The sequence below is a fragment of the Gadus chalcogrammus genome, unplaced genomic scaffold (genome assembly GCF_026213295.1).
Source record: "Gadus chalcogrammus isolate NIFS_2021 unplaced genomic scaffold, NIFS_Gcha_1.0 GACHA112, whole genome shotgun sequence".
Classification (NCBI taxonomy): Eukaryota; Metazoa; Chordata; class Actinopteri; order Gadiformes; family Gadidae; genus Gadus; species Gadus chalcogrammus.
In genome coordinates, this window is record NW_026613547.1 from 52,796 (window position 1) to 70,315 (window position 17,520).

Consider the following 17,520-nt stretch of genomic DNA (forward strand, 5'->3'; position numbering starts at 1 on the left):
CGTTGACCACATCGGTGGTTCAACGCGAAAGCACTCGGGTCACGCAGCGACCCCGGAGAGTGAATCGACCACGGCAGTTGGTACAGCACGAAAGCACTCGTGGCTCGCTGCGTAACAGCTGCAGAGTGCTCTAAATATTAATTGATCTCGCTGAGGTTTTAAGTCAACTGCTTTTACGTGATTCATCGATCTCGCTGACGGTTTTAAGCTTATCGTTTTACGGTATGTATGATTGACTCTTAATATGTCGTATATTGGGTATGCCTTTTATCTTCCAGAAGCAGTATAGATCCTTGTCCACTTCTTCTACGCGGGTATGTATGGTCTCATTACCCCCTTTCGCTATTCTATTTTTGGGGTCGGCTCCGCCCCTGCCAGTCCCGGCAGGACATGCCGAGTTATCACCTATTTCCGGCGTAGGCCTACGTCCTCTCTTTTGGGGAAGGCTCCGCCCCTGCTAGTCCTGGCAGGATACGCCGAGTCCGCACGTCACCCTGGATCAGTGACGGGGCTCATGCCAAAGATTTACCATGCGAAATATTCCCATGTCGTTATTTAAATAAATCCTGTTCATACTTATCAGTGATCGAGTCTTTATGGGAGAAATGTTAAGCTTGCTGGTAGTTCTACCAGGAGGACTCAAATCACGCGCGGCTGGCCACCAATCACCAGCTACCAATCACCTGCCTACACCTGCTCTATAAAGAGTAGTCTAACATATGTCTTTGCTGCTCAGGTCTTCGTTCGACGCACCTCCATCCACCCCACCACCACCAGGTCGGCCTCAGTCTACTTGTCCAGGGGAAGGCTCCGCCCCTGCTAGTCCTGGCAGGATACGCCGAGTCTGCACGTCACCCTGGATCAGTGACGGGGCTCATGCCAAAGATTTACCATGCAAAATATTCCCATGTCGTTATTTAAATAAATCCTGTTCATACTTATCAGTGATCGAGTCTTTATGGGAGAATTGCCAGGACTGCTGTGATTGCAGAGCTGTTCCTCACCTTCCCGGATCGTTTCAAAGAGCTCAATAGAGAGCACGATGATAAGATAGCCGACTTCGCAGAGCGCTGCAGGAATGCTATTACAAAGGATATGGCAGAGGTCATAACTGAAAACAAAAAAAAGGGCAAGCTCCTCCCGATAATGTACAAATATACTTAATGGTTTGGGTTTTAGGTTCAAAGGGGCATGGGTTCTAGGTTCAAAGGGGCATGAGCAACACTGAAAGTTTGTTCAAATCAGTGAATATCTCCTCACAATCCCCTCAACAAAACATCTGGTGTTTATGGTTTTTTATCTATTTTGAGCAGCCGTTTAAAATATTATTTATTTTAATGTAACTGTTTTGTTCCCATACTTGTTCATTTAAGGACGGGAAAGTGCTTTTTTTTTTAAGTGGTTCTTATTTCATTTTGGCCACAACTGTATACATTTTTTGTTTTGTGTCTTAATGTAAATAAAAGAGACTGTCTTGACTTATATTGCTTTTGTTTAGGTATTTCCTCATGTAATACCCAAATGCTTCATGTTACATTTATGAAGCTCTGACTACTGCACACTGTTGTGTGTGTAATTAAGTGTAATAACATTTACTGAAAAGTCCAAATTGTTTCACTTTGAGGTAAAGGGAATAATTCATGACAGTATAATAAAGGTCTCATGACAATCAATGTCAAAATTAGCCAGTGTAGTAACTTTTAATGACATATTATTGAAATGTCCAAATTGTTTCACTTTACTTGAGGCCAACAGAATCATTCATGAGCCTGTTGTAAAGGCATTAGACAGTGTAATGACGCTTCATGACATATTATTGAAATGTCCAAATTGTTTCACATTACTTGAGGCCAACAGAATCATTCATGAGCCTGTTGTAAAGGCATTAGCCAGTGTAATAACGCTTCATGACGTGTTATTGAACTGTCCAAATTGTTTCACTACTTGAGGCAAACAGAATCATTCATGACAGTACAATGAAGGTCTCATGACAGTCAATGTCAAAACATTCCGCATATGACAGTTTAATGTAATCTTACATGAATCGAAATAGTTTCTTTACATTTGATTATGAAGCCTACTATGACATGTTTATGACAGGTCATGTTATTGGTTAATGTCAAGTCGACATAACCAAGACATCGACAAGATATTTTGTCTTCGTTAATGTCAGGTTGTCATAACAAAGACATCGACAAGTTATTTTGTCTCAGCTTATGTCAGGTTGTCATAACAAAGACATCGACAAGTTATTTTGTCTCAGCTTATGTCAGGTTGTCATAACAAAGACAATCGACAAGTTATTTTGTCTCAGCTTATGTCAGGTTGTCATAACAAAGACATCTCATACAATGTCAATGTTGCATTAAACGTGACATAATTGACCGAATGACACTTTATGACAACAGTCATAACTATTCATAATGTTCATGACAGGTGTCATGTCATGGTTATGACAGTGTAATGACAGTCTTATGACAGTCTTATGTATACATCTTCAAATAAAGTGTTACCAAAGTTTCACCAGACCTGCCTTCGCATGAAAAGGGTCCCAAAACAGTGGGTATGTCCCATCCGCCGAAAAGTGATCAATGCCCAAAGAAGAAAACCTTAGTGAGGAGACTGTGAAATGAGTTGTTTGTAGTAGCTGATACTGTACTGTTATTTATGAATAAACAGTTGTTAAACCAATATTGTTCTCTTCCCCATAATTTGTATTAAATATCTGTAGCAATCAGGGATATGAAACATGGGGGGTCATTCATATAAACACACCAGAACAAATATCTGTTTGGGTGGAACTCAAGTTAGAATGGGTGGATGTGCAGCTTGATCTGCAAAGAGAAACGATGTGATCGCATCAGAATAGCGAGTGATTAAAAATAATGTCACGACAAGCAAGCAAGAAGTGTGAGTCACAAAGGTTTATTTGCTGGTTGAGCACATCTGTAGCCAGTCACATCAGTTCAATGTACTGTACATCCCCATCACTGGAAGGACACCACAGATTCAGACACATTTGTAAGTGCACAACACACGCTCACCATCTTGTCAAGGTAGGCCACATAATTTTCCCTGTCTATGTCCGTGAAACATATGGGGACAGTGCTTTGCAAGACTGTGTACTTTTGACGGAGAACTCCTATCACTCTTTCAATATGTATCCTAAGAGAGGCTAGACGTCTGGTGTTCTCCAAGTCAGCAGGATCTAACTGCTTCTATCCACGAGTAAATGCTGGAATTTTTAATTCAGCTTGGCATCTCTCAATGGACTCTTTAACCAACAACCTCTGTCCGCTAAAACTACGTCCCCTGGGAGCAAATGAGATAAAAAGTCACTTTGTTCTGTGATAAACTTATCACTTGTGCGACCTCCCCATCCAGCGGAAATGAAACAAATGGAACCTCGAGGGCAAATTGCAATTAAATATTTCATTGTGTGGTGTGATTTGTATGATGAGTAACACTGAGCACTGGCTAGCAATCTACTGGGTTTCTCTAGAAATATTTCAAAACAATCTATAATGCAAACTGTCTTTTCAAAGCTACGGTTTCGAAATGCGTATGGAAGAGATTTTCTTAAGTATTCTCTGTCAGGCCACAACACCAGACTTGGCACCAGTCTACAATGCATCACACTAATGCAGTGTTTGAAGAGCTTTGAAACAGTGTTTGAGTCAATGTCAAAATAAAAAGCCAAAAACTCAAAGGACAAGTTCATTCTAAGCTTAATTAAAGTTAACATGTACTGCTGAAAACATGTTAAACTAGATTTAAGTTGGAGAAAAGGAGCCACAATATGAAAAATTGTCATGAGAATGGAGAATGCTGATAAACCAGTGAGAGTATGAACCCTTTTATCATCGTTATGCAAGCTCATCTCATTCAGTGTTGTAGTCCTATTCATTTTTTTCCTTCAACAACATATTTTCAGTCCTCAGAGCTTGGCATTCTTGCTCAAGAGATTGGACGCGTTTACCACAGGTTTCAGTGGTGCATGGTGGGGTTGCTGGATCCTCCTCATGGAGAACAGGCTGGACATCGTTTCCAGGTTCTTCATGGGTAGATTCCTTCAAAGGCTCTGTGGTGGGACTTTGCTCTGCAGTAGGATCCTTGTTGCAGTCTTTGGGACAATCTGTTGATGCTCTGGTGAAAACAAAAGTAGTATAAACTGTCACTACTGATGACAGTTTGTCATTCTTTTGTCAGTCACTCTCTGTTTTCTGCAGTATACTAGCTTTCGTTAGTAAGAAAGTAAGTAAATTGTATTTGTATAGCACATTTACATCCAAAAGTGCTTTATAGTCGGTATAAGATAAATAAACAATGTAATAAAATAAATGAATAGAAAGACAATGACAGGGATATTGACAATGACAGTGACAATCACATGCATAGTCAGTGGCTGCCAAATGCAAGTCGGTATAGGTGTGTGATGATTTCAGCCCAGTCACAGATGTTATGTTTTTAGCTCATTGGGTGTTATTAAACCTACAATGAATTGTACAAAAACAAATTGGTTTATAATTTTCCCAAGTCCATGGAAGTGGGGTTGACCAGGTTAAGGAACTTAAATATTCACCTGGGAGGGATGGCTTTCGCAGATAGCTTTGTCTGCTCCATCTTCTGTAGCTTTGCTCTCTGTCGTCTGTTGAAAACCTCCAGTCTCATTTTTCTTTTCCTCTTCTCTGGAGATGGAACGTAGTTGAAAAGAGATGGAACAAAGTCCGGACTCAAGGGATTATCACTCTTTCTCCCTACAAAATAAATAGAAACATTTCAGCGTCGAACTTGGGTTTGTTTACTACTACGTTAGCACTTGCTAGCTTAGCAGCATAAAAAACAGGACATTGTCAGCCCCACGAATTGCATGCTATAAATCAACTAGCTATGTGTGTGTGTGTGTGTGTGTGTGTGTGTGTGTGTGTGTGAGTGGGTGGTGAGGGGGTACTTACAGGGGGGCCGGGAAGTCCAGGTTGGCCTTTCATTCCCATCATTCCCTGGAGATAGAGGAAAGAAATCAAAGGTCAAACAACAGCAATGTCCAACACCAGTGGCTGTGCATGTTGTGGGCTGTGAGTAAGATATGCCGCTGAGGACAGAATGCTATGCAACAGAAAGGGTTTTGTGTTATAAAACCACACTTACAGTAGTCCAGAAATGTGTGGAAGTATTTCTTTGACGATGAGTCCATTGACTGGACTGAAAGCTAAGGTGAGAATGCATGCCATAAAGTGGCATAAATCCCAGAACTCCATGGGAATAATCCATGGATTGGGAATGACAGTGAACACTGTAGCGGAAACCTATTTGACAGGTGTGCTCTGACATGGAAAGGTCTTCAGACTTCGATGGGTTCTTATTGGTAGTTCTGTGTGGTGATGTGTATGTGTGAATACATAGTGTTATTGTTGGAGAGTTACCACAAAACTGCAGGTGTGTGTGTCTCAGAGTTTGTGCGTGTGTGTGTGTGTGTGTGTGTGTGTGTGTGTGTGTGTGTGTGTGTGTGTGTGTGTGTGTGTGTGTGTGTGTGTGTGTGTGTGTGTGTGTGTGTGTGTGTGTGTGTGTGTGTGTGTGTGTGTGTGTGTGTGTGTGTGTGTGTGTGTGTGTGTGTGCACCATGGGGCCGGGACCAATATCAGCGCCTTTGTTGTGATCATACTGAGCAGCAAAGTTCTGTTGGAATGAAAAATAAAAACCAGAATAAGAGACAAAATATACATATAAAAATTCATACAATACAATATACTTATTTTCTAATTCATAGGTTATTGTCTGTTCCATTGCTATAATTGTGCCAGAATTTGGGTCAGGTGAGTTTAAGGGCTTGATCGTTTATCAAACAGATGAACAGCAAATCAGCATCTTCCTGTAGCTTCTATACCTTACGGTTACAATAGGATATACCAGCCGGTTAACCTTATTTACTGAGAGGCCTTCATCAACATTCAGTTCCCCCACCTTGGAACACTTTAGAACCAACATCCATCTTCAGTTCCCCCACCCAGCAGCACTTTAGAACCAACATCCCTTCAGTCCCCCACACAGTCACATTTTAGAACCAACATCCACCTTCAGTCCCCCACACAGTCACATTTTAGAACCAACATCCACCTTCAGTCCCCCCACCCAGCAGTTGACCAAGTCGGCCCCTATAGGATACTTACTCGCCGAGGCCAGGGGGTCCTGGGGGCCCAGCAGGGCCGGGGTTGCCAGGTCTGCCGTCCCTCCCGTCAGGGCCCTGGGGTCCCTGTGGAGGAAGGCCTTGGGTTAGTCTCCGTTGATTACCACTGATTGACACACAGCCACCGTGTCTGTCTCTGTTCGGCTGTGGAGCTCGGTTTGGTCTCAACTTGAATAAAAGCGTCATGTCCTTTTACTAAATTGTTTTATTATTGTTAATAAAGTTTAGAAAAGATAAATATGAATTTGTCTGGATATGTGAGCCAAAGTCAGAAAAAAATAATATACAACAAATATTTGTAGTTCAGGTTATTTTCAGCCGTCGTGCAGCAGAGATTGGTCCATTATTATTTGTTATATTATCACGGCGGAGGGCTTTAGGCTGTGCCTGATGTAAACAAAGGGGTGTGGCCTATTCAAGTTGAAAGGTCAATCGGCGTCATATATCAACCCGATAAACTTCATGAAAGTTTCTATCCAGCAAACATGGCATTGTCATGCATCTTGTCATAATTAATGAGTTTGATAGTGGCTTACCCTTTCACCTCTTGGTCCTTTCGGGCCCTGAGGAATATAAGTAAACAATTGATGAGTCAGAGGCAGACATTATTTAAACAGTGAGGCAAGTTCACGTAAAAAAGGAAGGTAGACTTAAACTTAACATATCTAAAATCTAAAACCTAAAAGAAGCTGGGCTACAATCGCTGGGGGATGAATAGGTGCATGTGGACAAACTGTGCATGTGAACTGCACAGCCAAAGCACCATTCAGGTGGGAACATATTTCAGTCCACTTCATTGAACCTGGCCTTTGGCTAGAGCTGATGCCTACAATGTCTGCCCTGAGCTATGCTACGCATTATCACATACACCACACTCAAAGGGCTAAATGACACATCCAACCAGGGTTTGATTGCTCACTTTGAATCTTCCCTGAGTAGAAATAGAAGCTAAATAAATAGTGTTATTTATTTCTTTGTGTCATTTAACTGTGCTGGCTGTATCATGCACTGTTCAGCATTGCTGTTCATCTATCTCATTGCACATCAACCCATTAACATGCAGGGGATTTATGATGCTGTACATGTCCATGCAGAAGCACAGCCTCATAAAGCTGCCCAGATCACTGTGCACACTGTAGTATTAAACTGATCCGAAACCACAATCAGGGGCGTATCAAGCTTTCCAAAAGTGGGGGTGTTCTGGAATAGGCGAAGAAATAATCATTCCAAATAGCGATGATCAATTATATGAACTTTTACATACATCTAGGCCTACAAAATGGAAGAAATGCGAGCAGATACACTGTGTGTGTGTGTGTGTGTGTGTGTATGACTCATTGTGTGTTTGTTTGATACACACACACACACACACACACACACACACACACCACACACACACACACACACACACACACACACACACACACACACACACACACACACACACACACACACACACACACACACACACACTGTGTGATAAAGCTGAAAGGAGCTTCAGCAGCCTCTGAAGGCTGAAAACATGGATGCGAAGTACAATGACACAAACATGTCTCAACAGTGTAACCGTGTGTTATGTTCAAAAGCACAAGCTGGATCTGTTGGACAGGAAAATGATTGCAGAACAATTAGTTTGTCATAATGAGCAGAGACAAAACACATTTGTAAAGCCACTTGAGGCTGTTGCATGAATGTTCAATAACTGTAGCTCTAATGACATTTGGCTAGAGCGTTTGTTACTTGTATGTAGTGATGTTATTATGTAGTGACACACAGAGTGCAGGCTGTCAAACCAGTGGTCAAGTTCAACTTCAAATGTTCTCCATTTCATGCTGAGACCTATCTATGATCTATGTATAATGTTGGGCTTATGTGTTTATGGTGTGGTCTTACTGATTATACAGTAGCCTAACTGAAAATAAAACGTGTCTGATCGAATGGAACGCACTTGCATGCTTCTAATGTTCTAAGAAAACAAGATGAACCCTTGACACACACTGTTGAGGACATTTCACGTTCAAGTGTGCTGAGAAAGCGAATCGCACAATTCTCCGGATTTTCGTGTATCACAGCATTCATTCACATTCATTAAACCAGTAGGCCTAAGTTGATTGCTGTGACACATACTTTGTGTATATTTTCAGTGATACACCTTGTAGATTGAAGTGCGTTTTCTCAAGGTTTGAAAATGACGAATCGCACGAGGATCTCTACTCTCCGTAAAGGCTACCTGTAGCCCTAGTCAAACCTGTGCATCCCAACCGCGGTAGCACTCGAAACAGATAGCCTATAGCTTGCAACTTGCAAGCACGTCAGTGTCTGCAGAGGGAGAGAAGTCAACTTACTTGTTTTCTCTTGAAAAAGCCGTCTATAGTCCCCTGTCTTTTTCTTTTAGTTTTCGGCATCATTGGCTATATTGCACGAAAAAATAAAACAGTTTTAAAACTAAAGTAGGCTTAGTTCCCGTCGGAAGAATGAATGGGATCTATGCTAGGAGGTAACTAGCTCTTGAATAGAGAGCCATGAACCTTGCATCTATTAATGACAAATAATTAATCGCTTTAATCGCTTAATATGCCTGAAAATGTTGCCTTCATTACAGGCAGTGAATGATGCTGATCTAAAACAGTGATTCAATTCTACCTTTTCATTGAAGGCGTCAAGTCAGTATGCAGCACGAACAGTTAGGCACAGCAATCTGTGAGAAACTGCTTGAATGACCGCGGTCACCGCGCTGAGCTCTCAGGCAGTCGGGTCTCGGGAGCACCGCTGCCAGCGCTTTCTGCAGGCTGCGCGAGCTGTTTAGTCTACGTAACGTCAATTGTAGCGCTGGGATTTACAGAGTGATCATTTGATACAGAGGGATGCAATCATAGCAACCATTTTAAATTGCATACAACAGGCGAACGTTTACTGTTTTTTATTAGAAAAGCTGATTTTTGTGAGGATTTGACGAACAAAAGTGGAGGGGATGGAATGGCCTTCCAATAGAAGTGAGGGGGATGCATCGTACTCATCCCCCGCGTCTGATACGCGCCTGACCACAATTATAGCCTATTAAATAATGACGCTAAGCTGCCAAGCTTTGTATTCTGTAACTTACCTGATATGAAGTGATCGCTGCACAAGCGGAATCCAACAGCCGGGGGGTCCCATTTTTCAGTCTTTTTTTGCTTGCTCCTGGCTCTTTTAATGGCGCTGATCCACTTAGCTCGCCTCTCCGCATCTTTAGGAATGCGGTAGAACGACGTACATTTATTTTTGCCTCGTTTATTTGTGCAACCTGGTGCACAACAGTTATCGACCATGTCTGCTCCACCACAAGAGCGCCAGTCTGCCGAATACTGCCAAAATGGTGGTGCCCACGTTTTCCCCGCCCCAACAACGTCAACACCCGGAACTCTATTGCAGCCATTGCAGCCAATGAGCTCGAGTTGAAAAAGAAAATAGCTTACAGCACGTGGTTTCACTCAGGTAAATTGTATCCCCTTCACCGTTTGCTAGTTGATAATTAGACCTTTTTTTAAGGTTTGTATTAAGCTGTTTCGATTTTGTAGAAAGAGAAAAGATTTCGACCGTGTCATAACACGGTCGTTGTGTATAAAGGGAAGACGTAGAGGTTACGTTTTTAGCTGCTGGGTAGACTTCAGTCAACCTATCGCCGTTGTCTGCGAGCAACCATATTACTCGTGGGTGGTCTCCTTTTAATCGTGGTAATCTAAGCTTTCCAACGGTGTATGGCATGACTATATGTACCCAGGGTTCGTTGAAATAATAAGCTGATTAATGTGTGTTTTGTAACGATAGCTAGGCGCGGCTAACGACACTGTTTACAATGAGTAAGGGCATACGTCGCATACCTGCAAACTTGTTGCTTTTCGGCGACAATCAACGTTTTCTTGGACAATTTGATGTGGATATGTGTTAATGGGTAAATGTGACTGTTTAGACAACCGCTGATGCGAGAGTAAGTGTAACATAAAGCAATTTGGCGACCGTGTTAATCTCTTGTTGCATGGGATGCGCTGCATACCTGGTAAACAGTAGCTCATTTCTAACAACATAGATAACAATCTGGCGAGCGTGTTGTCCTAGGCTAATACACCAACAGCACATTTCTGTATAATAAAGGGCTACATATTGTCAATCTAAATGATCTGCTTGTTGTACTCATTTATTCATGTTTTACTGTACCAGATGGAACATGGAGGAGCCTACACATCAGTGCACCGTGTGCGACAAGACATTCAGTGAAAAGTCCAACCTGGTGAGTCATCTGAAGATCCATGCCATCGCCAGGGAGACCTTTACCTGTGATGTCTGCGGGAAGAGCTTGGCCACTAAACCATCGCTGGTCAGCCATCAACAGCTACACCAGTACCCCAACATCATTTTGTACCGGCAAGGAGAGGCCAGGCTGTACTGTACAGAGGCAGCAAGGTCTGTGGCAGAGGCCCGCAGCAGCACTGTTGTTGACCCTAAATGGCTGGATCTCAAGACAGCAGAGGCGGCTGCCAAGAGGGGTCGGGGCTGAGCTGTGGAAAGGTCTGGTCCTCACGTTCGGGTAGTACGCCGGTCAGACCTTCAGGTGGCTTGTGGAGAATGATGTCGGCTGGCTGGTGTGGCTGCTGTTCCAGTACTGCCAGCAGGGAGAGCAGAACGAGCTGCTGAATTGGCAGAAGGAGCGACTGCTCCTTCGGCCACAAGGTGACTCCTCACCTGAAAGTGCTGTCGGACGCACCGTTCCCGGAGGCTCCTGCGCTGCCAACATCCCTCCCTCCGCCAGACCGGCCTCAGGTCCAGTACCGGCTCATCCATCACGAGGCTGGAAAGAGACGTGGTGAGAAGCGGAGGTAAGTTGTCATAAGCACTTTGTTTCACCTGTTGGCTGTGGAAAGCAAATAGCACACACGTCATATCAATACTGATCACATGTGTATTTTATGTTTCCAGATTATTTGTTGCTGAGCCACAGCCTGTGACTCCCGCGAACCGACCCGTTCAGCCCACTGGGTTGTCGTCCTCCACCCGGCCGAAGCCTGCTGCGCTCACCCCCATTCTGCCGAGGCCTTCTGCGCCCACCCACCTCCAGCCGAGGCCACCCGCTGCGTTGACCTACGGCCCACCCCCTGTGTCGGCAGCACCCATACTGCAGGTCTTCCCCGCACAGCCACAGGCCCCCTCCGTCCTGTTTCGTGGGCCATCCTGCAGCCAGAGCCTTGTCCCTCCTGCACCAACAGTGAAGACATTCATGCCTAACAAGTCCTCAAGGCCATGTGGGGCTTGCCACATGCCAAACTGTGGTGGACAGTGGAAGAGGTACAACCCTTTCAAGGACAAAGTGGCTGGAAGCATGCAGAAAATGTTTTCCTACTGTCCATCCACTAGGAAGTCCACTACCCCTGGCTTCGACAATGTGGTGTATGACAACTTTGAACTCTTTAAGAGTGTCGTGGATGCAGAGTTGGAAAGGAGGACTGTGTGTGTGTGTGTGTGTGTGTGTGTGTGTGTGTGTGTGTGTGTGTGTGTGTGTGTGTGTGTGTGTGTGGTGTGTGTGTGTGTGTGTGTGTGTGTGTGTGTGTGTGTGTGTGAATAACTTACCTCTGTGATGCCACTGTTGCCAGCCATATACAAATATCATCAGCATTTACAGTTTCATTGAACATCCTGACGATTACGGTTTTAATGGAATCGTCATTTAGTCTCTCCACTTCAAATGCTGAGAACTGGTCTTTTACCGTGTCGTAGCGTGTCCAAAATTCTTTGAGGGTTGTTGCGGCTGCGAAGCTAACATCGAATCCTTTGTTAAAGGGCAGAGTAAGAATACAATTCAAGTCGTTTCCGGTAAACTTCAGGATTCCTTGGATGTGCTTCCTTGAAAAATCAAGCCGGGACATCTGAATTAAAATTCCATTGATTGACTTAAATTTAAAACGTACACTGTGGTGCCTCCTCATGCCGGAGGGGTTAACCGACATGATGGAGACACCACACTCTTAAAAATTCAAGATGTTAAAAGCAATAAAACAGTGAGTAAACAAGGTAATACAGGCAACAATAAAATGCACTTTACCGTTTAAACAAACCGCACAATGGTCTTCTTGGTAAAGGGTATCAGCAACTGGTATTTGACCCCAACTTACCAAAAGATGGTGCAATATCCTCCTAACCTGCTATATAATTGCCACTAAATAGGCAATATATAGACAGACAACGGAGGGGATCACTGTCTTAGCCAAAAGGCCGAGAAGCGGGTCAATCTTTTTAACCTTAATCAGTTCCAATCTAACACAATCAGTTTACATACCCTTTAGTGGTTGTTCATGTTCAGATAATCTGTGTTTTTGTCATGCATGTTGTTTGTCTTTGTCAGCTTCATGTGTTTGTGATGTTTGTATGTATTTGTCTGCTTCAGTTTTAACAAAAGTTTGCTAAAGAAAACACAAAAAAACACAAAAGGGAGGAACAGCTTGAGCCTTTATTTGTTGATTGGTCACCTGAGTCTTTGGATAATCATGTTCATTATTGCACTTTAGCCTGTACAAGCCAATTGTTGAGTTGTATCTTAAGTACAAGTGTGTGTTCTTCAATTGTTGAGCGTTTTTATTATTATTAATGTTATTTATATGTGCCTGTCCTTGTGATGTGTGTATGTCTGTCAGCTCCATGTTTAATGAAAATGTTTGCAAATGGTAGTACATGTTTGTCACTCGTCTCATGCTCTCGTGTTCTCGCCTGTAGATCTGTACCTAGTCGTGGTGGGCGAGCTTTTAACTAAAATGATCTTGTTTATTTGTGTTTATATGGATTGCCTTTTCAATGAAACACATTCTGGTTGAAAAATAAAAGTTGTAAAAGTATTTTGGAGTCTCAGTGTGCTTGGGTTTCAGAAGGGGTGGGGTATTGGAAAGAAAAACACACCAAAGAAATTAGAAGTCCTTGTGTCTTCACTCCCGCAACCAGAGGTGTGAATACACCCCCACTGTGATGGCTGCACTCCCTGTGTGGTCAAAACAATGAGTTCTGTGAATGGCTCTTATTATTTTTCTTAATTCAGCCCAAAAATTTAACAATTTATCACTTTTCCACTTGATTGTATGACTCTCATCAGCTACATCCACTCAAAGTATGAAAATAATAAACAAAACATCCAGCAGACTAGTGGATTTGATAATCTAGGCCTTGCACATGACATTTCTGAAAAAACCACCCACCATTGGCCACCAGATGGAGCCGTCCATTTGATCCTCGATCCTTTTGGATCGATCCCAGTGTGTGGGATAGGGACTTTGGGGGGTCATGAGCCATTCCCAGGCGGTCACCCATCCAAGTACTAACCAGGCCGGACCTGCTTAGCCTCCGAGATCAGACGAGATCGGGCGTGCTCAGGGTGGTATCATTCATAGCTATTATTTCTTTAGAACAACATGATCAGGGGAGAGCGCGAACGCAGTCCCCCACTACCAGAAATTATGCAATCGAGATTCCCACATTTGGGGAATTCGCACAGGTCAGCAACAGCCTCAGTGCAATGGCTGAGCCTCGCTATGGGTGAACCACCTTCTTGATCATGGTATCTCCCTTGCCAGGTAAGTATGAGTTGTACACGTTCAGGTGGGCTGAACGATGCCCACGCGTGTTCCCCAGGAGAACGGTTGCAAAGCATTCGGAGATGTCTAGACTTTAATAAACACTGTAGACCACCGGTCACACGATGACAGGCGAATCTGAAATCAGCGTGATGGAAGCATAACGAAAGGAAACCTGGAGGTCCGAGTTATCGACACGCCACAGAAAGAATCCTTTTTCTTTCTTAAACAACAGAATAGTGGTGGCGAGATGATGCCTCATGAAACGTCAAAGCCTCGCAGCCAGGTGAACCATCAAAGTGGTTCGACCTCGAAGCTTCAAATGAGTACGCTAGGGACAAGGAATGAAATTATGATGAAAGAAAGAGTTTCCTGTGATCAGAAGCGGATCTTCCATTAGGCAAACCTAGGCAAGTGCCTAGGGCCCCAACCAAATCGTCTTTATTAGGGGCCCCCAAATCTGACCCCCCCAGCCATTACTTATGTAAAGTAAAAAAAAAAAAACATTTCTAGTAGAAAAAAATAACAAAAATATCAACATAACGCCAAACTAATGCCTAAATAATAATTTTCCAGCACACATGCCCCCTCCATTGTGCATTGGACTAGTCCAGAATATGATGACGTAGTAACGCGCGCAGCGCGAAATAACGTACTTCAAACCAAAGCATAGGGATGCGACTCGGTGAAAATGAAGCGGCGGAATTATGAAAGTGGTTGTGCTAAACGAAGACAAAAAGCTGAGAAGAGAAGAATTGCAGATACACTGCCGAAATTAACATCATTTTTTACACCTGCTGCTGCCACAGCAGCCGCGGCTGCTGAACTTGCGACAGGCTCTGCTGTTGGGGGAAATGATGAAGTGGAGGTGGAGGAGGAAGGAGGAGAGGTGGGTGCCGAAGGAGAAGAGGTGGCTATGGAAGCCGAAGGAGAGGAAGATGAAGACGAAGATGATTTGGCGGTGAGTAGTGGTGCTATGCCATTTACCACTAGCAGCAGTGGAAACAGTTTCCTAATCGGCGACGACCCTGCACATTGGCCAGAAAAGTTGAAAGACTCCGAGCGTTGCTCAATTGTACAGAAAGGACCAGTGCAATTACGAGGAGATTTCCCCCAGAACACACAGGGCAGACGCTTTACAAGCACGCACTACTTTTTAAATATGAAAAATGGCGAAAAAATCCAGAGGTCCTGGCTTGTGTACAGTAAAACGAAAGACCGCGCTGTTTGTTTCTGTTGTCGGCTGTTTGGCGATAAGCAGCGGTTCTGCACTGACGGCACGAACGACTGGAAAAATGTATCAGCCTTCCTAAAAGAACACGAGAAGTCTGCTGATCACCTCGCAAATATGGCTGTTTGGCGAACGCTTCAGCAACGGCTCCAAACAGGTAAAGCCATAGATCATGTAAATCAAGAGCTGTTTGTGAACGAAGTAAACAAATGGAGAGAGATCTTGAAACGTCTGATTGCCATTATTACACACTTGGCCGAGCGCAACTTAGCTTTTCGAGGCCATTCAGAGAAGCTGTATGAGTATGGCAATGGGAATTTCTTAGGCCAAGTTCAGCTGATGGCTCAGTTTGACCCTGTGATGAGGGATCATGTGAAGAGGGTAGCTGAGAAACCACATTCTGAGAGTTATTTCAGCAAAATGATCCAAAATGAAATAATCTGCTTGGTGGGAAGCTGTGTGACAAACACAATTGTACAGAGGGTGAAAAAGTCCAAGTACTTCAGCGTCATCATGGACTGCACCCCGGATGTCAGCCATGATGAGCAGCTGTCCGTGGTGCTGAGGATAGTTGACTGCAATCCTGGCGAAGGAGTGTCCATCCACGAGCACTTTGTTGGCTTTCTGGTGGCAGAGGACACAACAGGGAAAGGCCTACTCAACTTGTTTTTGGGACACCTGCAGACACTAGATTTAGACCTTGCTGATTGTCGTGGGCAATCCTACGACAACGGCAGTAATATGCAGGGGAAGAAACAGGGGGTCCAGAGCAGAGTCCTGGAGCTGAACAGCAAAGCACTCTGTGTCCCATGTGCCAGCCACACGTTGAATCTGGTGGTTGGTGATGCTGCCAAGTCCTCTGTGACAGCTTTGAGTTTTTTTGGACTGTTACAGCGACTGTATGCTATATTCAGTGCTTCTGTTCACCGCTGGACAATCCTTCAAAACATGTGACATATTTTACCATTAAACCACTCAGTACAACAAGATGGGAGGCTAGGGTGGAGTCCGTGAAAGCCGTCCGATACCAGTTGCCTGAAATTTTGGATGCCCTGACCGCTCTGAGGGAGTATGCTGAGGAGAAGCAAGACTCTGAATGCGCCTCCAATGCCAACGGCATTCACAAAGAGATGAAGAAATCGCCTTTTCTGGTGAGTACAGTCGTCTGGTACAATGTCCTATTTCACATAAACAAAGTCAGCAAGCTATTGCAGAGCCCCAAAGTGTCAGTGGAAGTCATGAGGAGAGAGGTCCTTGCAGTGATGGCATTTCTGAAAGATTATCGAGAGGACGGATTCAATTCTGCTAAAACAGATGCCAGGGAGATAGCAGAGAAGATTGATTTGGAGATGGCCTGGCCAGAGGTGCGCCAGAGAAAGAAAAAAGGCAGTTTGAGTATGAGGGGAGAGAGGAGACAGTGTGCACTGCAGAAGAGAATTTCAGGAGGGAGTTTTTCCTACATATGGTGGACACAACCCTGGTCACAGTCAGGGAGAGATTTTCAAACATGGAGGGTGTTTTTGAGCTATACGGCTTTCTCTACTCCACTGACCAGATGCAAAATGTCATGCAGGGAAAGGAATTAGATGAATGTTGCCACAGGCTTGAGAAGAAAATGAATGATATTGATGCAGAGGACCTCAAGCAGGAAATAATTCATGCCGTCAAAGCATTCCCCCACACTCTTCGCCTTTCCAGATGCTGGATTATGTGTACAGGGAAAACATCCTTGACACATACCCAAATTTGAGTATAGCTCTGAGACTACTGCTCAGTCTCCCTGTGACTGTGGCATCAGGGGAAAGAAGTTTCTCATCACTAAAACGACTCAAGACTTACCTGAGGTCCACTATGTCTCAAGACCGCCTGTCTGCCTGGCTGTCATCTCTATTGAACATGAAATAACAAAAACACTGGACATGGACTCAGTTATCACAAAATTTGCAGAGGCCAAAGCTCGCAGGGTCAGACTATAGAATGAAAAACAAGGTCTCTCAGCTACACAGCTGATGTCAGATGATTCAACCTGAAATGATGAGGATGAGAATGTTTAAAAGAAAGTTCAGAAAGTTCAAAGCGTTCAAAGTTCAGAAAGATCAAAAACAATGGAAATCTGTCAATGACCAGGACATGAAGCAGAGACAAGTAAGACTGGCACAAAGGAGAGAATGAAACCTGATAAAGGGCAGGAAAGGCACATGAGGATATGAGTGAGACAGGCGCAAAGCAGAGGAGCTTGAAGGCAAAACAGGGACACAGATGAAGAGTAACAGGGATACAGACAGAGAAAAAGAAGATAGGGAGAAAGAGAAGGTTATTATTAAAAAAAACATTGATACTGACTTGGATATTTATTTATAATGCTACATGATTGACCTGGTGTTGATTTTTGTCGTAGTGAGAAAACAACAGGGGAAAAGACAGATGAACAACATCACCTTCTATCAGTGAGCCCTGGCTGAACAAGGTATTTGAGTTGACAAAGTACATTCTTGTTGTATAAAGATCATTGCCAAA

The 17,520-nt window shown here is 43.7% G+C and overlaps 1 long non-coding RNA gene and 1 other non-coding gene across 2 annotated transcripts; both read right to left on the bottom strand.

Moving 5' to 3' along the window:
* Positions 1-3,902: 3,902 nt before the first annotated feature.
* LOC130378887 (uncharacterized) lies at positions 3,903-5,979 on the bottom strand. The gene is made up of 4 exons (XR_008894978.1): positions 5,619-5,979; positions 4,956-5,000; positions 4,583-4,757; positions 3,903-4,146 (listed from the first exon to the last, which is right to left on the bottom strand). It is a non-coding gene; the product is annotated as an uncharacterized LOC130378887 (long non-coding RNA).
* A 7,636-nt stretch (positions 5,980-13,615) lies between these two features.
* On the bottom strand, positions 13,616-13,780 carry LOC130378892 (U1 spliceosomal RNA). The gene has a single exon (XR_008894985.1). It is a non-coding gene; the product is annotated as a U1 spliceosomal RNA (small nuclear RNA).
* Positions 13,781-17,520: the final 3,740 nt, after the last annotated feature.